Here is an 8,399-nt window from a genome sequence, read left to right as displayed (position 1 = left end):
GGCATGATAGGTCCGGCGATCTAGCAGGCCAATGAACCGGAACACCAGGACCTATCCAATGCTGTCCAAATGTAACGTTTAGGTGTTGGCGGACGTCATTGGTGTAATGTGGGGGAGCCCCATCATGCTGGAACCACATTGAGCGGCGCAACGACTGAGAAACATGTGCTTCTTCAATAAGTTCGGGCAGGACTTGCTGTAGAAAGATCAAGTATGTCCTACCGTCCAGACGAGGGGGCAGAAGGTACGGTCCAATGAGGTGGTCTCCAATAATACCGGCCCAAACATTGACAGAGAAACGGCGTTGAGTTGCACGTGTTCGCGTACCATGGAGGTTCTCCAAAGCCCACAAATGGGCGTTATGTTGATTGAAGGTTCCCTCTCTTGTGAAACTTGCCTCATCCGTGAACAATACGGACGCAGCTAATGCGCTGTCTGCCGCACTCTGTTGAAGAAACCAAGTAGCAAAAGTCCTCCGGAGTGGATAATCCACAAGTTCCAATGATTGGACGCGTTGCAGATGGTATGAACTCATTTGGTTTGTTGACAGTATCCTCCATACAGTGGATTGGGAAATACCCAATCGTTGGCCTATCGCTCGAGTACTCGTACTCGGATTGCCTTCTGAAAGACGTAGGACATTCTCCTCATTGTCTGGCGTCCTCGTCGTTCGCTCTCGATTCATGGTACCTCTCGTGAAACAACCAATCTCACGTAACCGTCTGTGCACACGTGCGAAAATCATATGACGAGGAGCATGCCTGTGCGGGAAACGTTCCTGGTACAAGCGCAGAGCGGCGCGCCCGTTACAGTCCGCAGCTCCATGTCGGCTAGTTCAACGTTTGAATACTCGTCCATCCTACTGCCTCGGGAACCGGTTAGCAAATGCTGACTTCCAGCGGGATCGCTGTTCACGCGACCTCCCGTTCAACGTCCTGTACAGCATGACGAAGGCATTTCGGACCCTGCAATGCTATGTGATTCCGATTCGTCTTTGTTCCCCCTACACCTCCTGCAAGTTTGTTGCACTGGTAGTGAATCACCCTGTATATTGTATTCAAAAATTTTTCAACAGTGATTAGACCTAACATTTTTTTATGCTTCACTGGTTTGGGGTGAGTTTGCTAATTTAAACTTCAAAAAATCTCCTCTATTGAATACTGGTTTCTTAGATGGATTTATTTATTTATTTTAAAAGTTCCCGCTATGAGCCTGTGTGATTGAAATCTTTCGTGGTCAACTGCCTCAATTACTGTGCAATGGCTTTTTTGATTTCGTGCAATAACCTTTCATTTTTCTGAAATTTTTGGAAATGTTGGAATTTGTGGTAGGGAATATTCCCAGGAACGCGCTAGATCGAAACCAAATCTCACATCTATTTTTCAGAATGCATTTCGCTGAGAAGCACTTTCCATTTATCGTAATCTTCTTTGATAACTCGTTAAATTTCTATCCTTCCTGATTAATTCACAATAAGGCGCGTGTTTCTCATAAACCGAATCTCAATCGTTCACAAAAAGACCAATTCGCCGCATCTTTTCTCTCTGTACACCCAGATTTTACACTGTAATAATAATTCACTAATAATAATTCTAGTGAAATATATTTAATATGGTTTGGTGAATTTCTGTAGGCTGGACAATGTCATTTACTAGCTGATCCGCGATACATTATTATTATTTAGCCATATGGTGCAAGAAAGCCTGAGGCTTATGCTGTACCAGCCAAAAAAAGGTTGATTTACCCTAGGACCCAGAGAGAGAGAGAGAGAGAGAGAGAGAGAGAGAGAGAGAGAGAGAAAGAGAGAGAGAGAGAGAGGGAAATCACCAAGAAAGAGAAGAATGATGATATCCAGCTCGGGACCCTGGGTGTGCCAAGCCCATATTAACCAGATGTGAGCCCCTGGGGTAATTCACGCTAACAACAAACTGTTAAAGAAATTAAATTATTATTATATTAGGAAGGGTCAGCCGTAAATGATTACATATACCCGTTTATGTATTCCGTAAATTGCTGTGTTCTCTGCTAGATTTGCCTGTTTTTCCTGGAAGTAAAAATCCCAGTTTCTGGGGAAAAAACCTTGCTATCTACGTCTGAGACCGACTAACTCAGCCATGGAGTTAAAAAACCTTGCTATCTACGTCTGAGACCGACTAACTGAGCCATGGAGTTAAAAAAGCCCATTAAAGTTGCTTGCGTCATCGACGAGATTGTACCCGGGCCTTATCACACCCAGTGTCTGGAGGATAGTGACGATACCGCTGTGCTACCAGCGCAGAGATCAACGGACTGTTAGTTTAAGGGACGTGATGTTACTTAAGAAGTCTGTAAATTGTGAGTGAAAGTGAGTGAGAGAAAAGTATACAGAGCAAGAGTGAGAGAGAGCCGCCTAAAGGATTTCTCACGACTATATATTAGATTAATAAAATCATTTTCCTTTTAAAGTGTTTTATGCTTTTCTTGTCTTCACAGTAGTTATAATCATCGTCCACGGCAAGAGCGGATTAAGCTCGATTGAGGCCCCGGGCGCAGAAGAAAATATTGGGCCCCTTAAAAAAAAGAGAGACAGGAAAAATAAAAATACATGTTAACCATTTTTTTTAAATAAATAAAAAATATTATGTACTATTAATGTTTTATTTCCAATAAAATTTGAATATAATATATGTATAATATAATTAATAATAGCATGATAATAATCACAAAGTTTTGAACTAATAGTTGAACATATTAGTTGAAATATAAGTTGAACTAATATGTTCAACTAATTTGTTGGGGTTTTGCGTGGGCCCTTCAGAAGTCGAGGCCCAGGGCGCGCGCCCTGTGCGCCCGCCGTTAAATCCGCCTCTGGTCCACGGTCTGTCCTTCCCCCGGTGGAAAAAGCCACCCAGATTCGAGTCCCGTTGGATGAATTTTTATGGACAACCACGTTCTTTCGGTAAACTTTTGTTATTCGTCAAGGAAACAGGCAAGCCGAGCAGAGAACACACAATTTACAGATATAATACAAATGAGTAGACGAATTATTTCTCGAGTTTCCTTAATATGACATTTTTTAAAAAAATTAACTGAAAAGCTATTGTTTGTATCTATGGGTTTGCCTACAACTATATATTCTTATTATATATTATTTTACTATTACTTTGTTTACTTTATTACTCATTGTCATTGTCAACCCCTGTCTATGTCAGCCACTATGGATGCTCACTGATAAGCACAATACGCCCTCAAGCCACCACATTTCCATGTCTATCTCAGGGCGTACTATTCTTATCAATGTCTCCACGTTTGGAGTTGTTTCTGCTTTGGAGTGTACTTTGACCAACTTGTTTTGGCCAAACCAATGTTTCTTTGCTCCTTGTTTTACCTTGACTTACTACTTTGTACTAGAAACAAATAAACGGTTATTGATTGATTAAGTATCGTATCCCCTTGAGCCTTCGTGCTAACAGACCTGCTGTATGGTACTTTCGCCACTGTAGAGGAACTTTGGATTTCCTCCGTAAGTTACCTGGGCTTGTCAGTCGATAGAGAAAATTCTTTCAAAAACAAGAACAAGGTCCATTTAATTTTCATCTAGTGTTTGTATATGTTTGATGGCAATAAATAATTATTAAAAGAAAATGTTATCTACTGTTTATCACAGCTGACTCTCTGATTTCTCTCCTTAAAATCATTATAAACGAAATAATTTAAAAATAACCAAATAAATAAGTGTGGGAAGAGAAGGGGGCCGGCACAAAAATAATTACTCACTGTCTGGGGTTTCAGACTTCGAAACACAACACTCATTTCTTAAACAGCCAGACATCGTTATAGGGGTTCTAGAGTATTTCTGATTAACTGTATGTTTGCGCGAGGCTCGCGTGAGAAAGTCAAAAGTGAATTGGAAGTTGCAGATGCTCTGTGTGTTTTTAGTGATGACAGCGTCCTGTAAAATTATATATATTTTTTATAATTGAAGCATGAAATGATTTTCTTATATATGAACATGGTGTAGAAGGTTGTGCAGATTATATTCGGGTGTTTTAGACGCCTTAATCGGCGTGGATCTTTCAGTATTGAAAAATAAGTAGAAAGGTGAGTCTCGAGTAATTACTTTGGAATTTGGGTTAAATTGGTGATTGATCCGTAGGGTGTAATGTTTACATACGTGCTATCCATTTAAATAGCCATTTGTGGGTGCTGCGTGTTTTATAGATAATGATATTCTGCTTGTTTTATTATATTATGCTTGGGAAATGACATTACACAATTGCGTATTGTGTCATTTTATTTTATTAGATAATTTTAACCAATATCGGAAAGTATGACATTTTTAGACCTGACTTCGTCATAACCTCCTCATGTTATTAATTAAATTCTTGAATTGTTTGACGATTCAGTGCTTGTCATAATAATCTTTTATCCCTCTTTGATTATACCTGATTAATAGAAGATAATACCATTTGATGCATTGTGTATCCTTATATTTATCGTATTTATTAAGCCAAATGAGTATCACACCTAATCCTTAATTAGAAAGGTTCCTGCCACCCCCTCCCCCATACTAGGCACACTCCTGTATAATATATTATTTTTGTAATACAATCGTTAACTAGGCACTCTACTGTATAATATTTTTAAATATAGTCGTTATACAGTTACCCAAGCATGTCAGTTTTCCCCTCCTCCAGTCCTATTATGTAGACATGCTATTGGTTAACTTCAAGCATTTTGCAGTTCTATTATACCTAATGTAATTTTACACAATAACTGATGATATCATATCATTGGCGATGAAAACATGCATTAATAAAAAAAAAAAAAAAAAAATAGAAATATCGAGGTATCAGTAACAGTATGTTTTTTTTTAAGTTGCATGCATTTTCACACACGTCGATTAACGTGTGTTTGGGTTGGGGATAATTTTTGAGTTAGGAAGATTACATGTATGTTATTTTAGTTTAGTACAAAAAGCTGTGTCAGGGCCGCTTAAAAATGTGCAGCATAATTTTGTGCGCTGCAATGGCACGTTTGCAAAACAATCAACGGAAAACTGAGAAGCTGATTAAGATGAAACGAAAGTTTTTGTTTATAAGATATGCAGGGTAGAGTATTCATGTTTGAAAAGTTTTGCTCTATTGAATTGTTAGTATTTTATAGGGGTGCAAGAGGGTGCTTACTTTTGTGTACTTGTTAGTCAGAACTAACTGCTGCAGATGTACTCACATTTTAGCGTTTTTTTTTTTTTTTTTTTTCGCTGCATATGTTAAATTGTTACTTAATGATAATGATTCAAAAAGAAGCTGCCGTTGTATTTCTGATCTCTACCCATTAATTTCTTGGAAGTTGCTTTCCTGAAAGGGCTCTTTTTATTGAAGTTAGCCTTTCTGCTAATTTCGATTAATAGAAAAATAATGAAAGTTATGCTGATACATCATAATTTTAAATGTTTTGCTAGTAACTGAAATTAAATCTTTTAAGTTTTAAAGAAAAGCTGAATAACCACTTCCCAAAAAAGGAAAGCTCTCAACCTTGCTGAGTCATCTTACAACATGCATATTTTAACTCTATATGGAACATCATCATTGGATGGGTAGGAGTATCACTATCTCTAAAACTATCACAAGTTAATAACCTTAGCTGATAGCAAACGTTGCCTGATATAACTCAGATTTTCCAATATTAGTTTTGTAAACTGTGAAATGTATTCCATGCATGCTTAATAAATAGGAAATAAATAAATTCTTTTTTTATACTCAACTAATGAGTTTCAAACTTTTTTGTTCTGGTGGTGGAGTCAGGATACTCTTTGAAAACAGCAGGCAATATTGATATACAGGGTGTTTCAAAAATGACGGTCAATAATTTAAAGGTGAAAAGTACAAATCAAAATCAAATTATTATATTACGGCTACCCATTATTTCTAATATATACCCATATATGTATTTTGTCTGTAAATTGCGTGTGTTCTCTGGTCGATTTGCCTGTTTGCTGGACAAAAAACCTCGGTTTCTGGGGAAAATCTTGCTATCTATGCCTGAGACCAACTAACTCAGCCATGGAGTGAAAAAAGCCCATTAAAGTTCCTTGTGTCATCGATTGGATAGCGAAAAGTACAAACAAAAATAAGCAATAAAGTCCCAGTGAACATCGGGCTGCAAATGAGCCATTTTTGAGATAATGCACATTTTCTGTTAATATCTGCCACTGACTATGGGAGCACTAGTTTAGCAAAAAGCTGTGAATCCTTTGCTAAGGGTAGTTTTATTAAACATAAGATAATACATTTTTAATTTTTGGTTTACAGGATTTTACAGGATTTTACAGATGTTACATGTTACAGGATGTTCTTTCTAACACTCTTTCCTCAACATCTGGTGTTATGCTTCTGGGTCTACCTGCTTGTACTCCATGTGCGAAGCACCCATGTTCTCTAAGGCAGTGATGTACCCTGATGAATGTGCACCTGTTGGGCTGCCTTCGGCGGGGAAATGCTTCTTGGTACAAACGTGCAGCCTCGAGTGCACTGCTGTTGGCTTTACCATACGTGAAGTGCATGTCTGCATACTCTTCGTTGCTGTAACCTCTTTCCATGTTGTCTATCCTTTGACAAGTACTAGTATGCCTGCTGCATCTCAGAGCATTGAGAGAGGGGAAATGGACAGAATGAGCATAACCTAACCTAAACAAACAAGTCAGTGGTGGATCCCAACTCTGTACAGTTCACCTTGTCAGTGGTGTATCTCAACTAGAAATGTGTAATATCTCAAAAACAATTCACTTAAGGACCCATGTTTATTAGGCTTTTTTTGCATATTGTAGTCTGTACAGTTCACCTTTAAATTATTGACCATCACTTTTGAAACACCCTGTATTTAGTTCTGTCATACAAACTAGGAACAAATTACTACAGAAAATATGACTATGGTAGGCTGAGCAAAATGCTTGATTTTAGGTATGATATTTGATTTTATTAAATGTTCATATCTTGTTTGACATTCATTTTATTTCTTGTATTTTGTTTTATGGAGATGTATCTGAAAAAGACAGTTGTTTGGATTTTTCTTATCTGCTAGAGAGTGCTTTTTTTCGGCACTAGCAAGTAAATCTGCAGCCATTGTCAATCTACTGCAGGATGGAGGCCTCAACAAGTCATTGAGGGAATGGACCATAATCTGTCACACTGGTCCCAATGTGGGTTGTCAGATTGACCGTATTTAGCAGTCAGGGGCTTGAACCCTGGTCTACTCAGAGCATGTGCTATTGCACTCCCACTCCTGACCTCTCGGAGATGCCTCCTTAGCCAGGTTGGAAGGAGCAGCAGTGCGTAGCACACACTTCTTGATTAGACCGTGGTTCGAGCCCATCACCACCAAATACGGAGGATGCGGAAAGGTCAGTGAATGACCACTGCATATTCCCGGAGCAATATGGCCTTAGTTGCTAATGCTCCTAAAAACCAAATAACAAACAAACAAACAAACCACCAAATACGGAGGATGTGGAAAGGTCAGAGAATGACCACCACATATCCCGGAGCAATATGGCCTTAGTTGCTAATGCTCCTAAAAACCAAAATAACAATAACAACTGACCTCTCGGTTACAAAGGCCTTAGCAGTAGCGAGTACCACAGGTTTAAGAAAAACTTATAGTAGAAAAATTTCCATCCATTAATTTTTTCTGGTTAAAGACTGCCACTAAGTAATTTTTGCAATAGAACACTTTGGTCCAGTTTGTGGAATGCTGATGAAGGTAAACCTTAGGAGCATGGTTTAAGAGCCACTGCTCTATACAGCTAGAGCAAGACACATTTGCTATTTGCATTTTATTGTAGTCATACTAGTGTAACAGCTAGTAGTGCATTTTTGTGGTGATGTATTGGGATCAAATGTTGTAATGTATTTGGCAATGTGCTCAAGACTGTAGTCTAAAGCAATTCCACAAGAGACTTTGTATTAATGATGTTTTTCTGCATTTTAAACCCTTCATCAGTTGTGGCATCTAATGGGTACTACCATCATTGGAAAACGATATCTCCATATACTTTTCCTTGCCAGTTTTCTTTTATGATGGCTGTGTGGATGAATAAGGGCATAACAGCACCTACAGTATTGTATAATTTGGACATGCCTGTCATATATTCTGAAACTTTGCTTTTTAGTACTGGTATTTGACAGATGAAAAAACAGAACAGTAAGGGAGGTGGGATGTATAATAGAAGAAAAGTTCAAGCCACAAGAAATGGGATAAATTATATTAAGTATAGTTGATAATGCTATTTTTAATTTACCAAAAAAACTAATGTTATGAGTGTTTTCTTATAATAAAAACAAAAATGGAGGCAGTAGATTCCATATATGCACTTTTGTTCCATTTAGGAGCATCTGGATCCCCTAAATTGAACACATTTA

At 38.2% G+C, this 8,399-nt stretch overlaps 1 protein-coding gene across 1 annotated transcript in view; it reads left to right on the top strand.

The window, feature by feature from the left end:
* Positions 1–3,872: 3,872 nt before the first annotated feature.
* Positions 3,873–8,399, top strand: part of LOC150085042 (uncharacterized) — a 186,146-nt gene continuing 181,619 nt past the window's right edge. The window contains exon 1 of the mRNA XM_090376441.1: positions 3,873–4,080. The gene's annotated coding sequence lies outside the window, so the exon portion shown is untranslated. The remainder of the gene's footprint in view (positions 4,081–8,399) is intronic.

This window comes from Mastigoproctus giganteus, chromosome 6, assembly GCF_048544385.1.
Source record: "Mastigoproctus giganteus isolate SK-2022 chromosome 6, ASM4854438v1, whole genome shotgun sequence".
Lineage (NCBI taxonomy): Eukaryota > Metazoa > Arthropoda > Arachnida > Uropygi > Thelyphonidae > Mastigoproctus > Mastigoproctus giganteus.
Note: the sequence above shows the minus strand (reverse complement) of the source record. Positions and strands in the feature narration are given on the sequence as shown.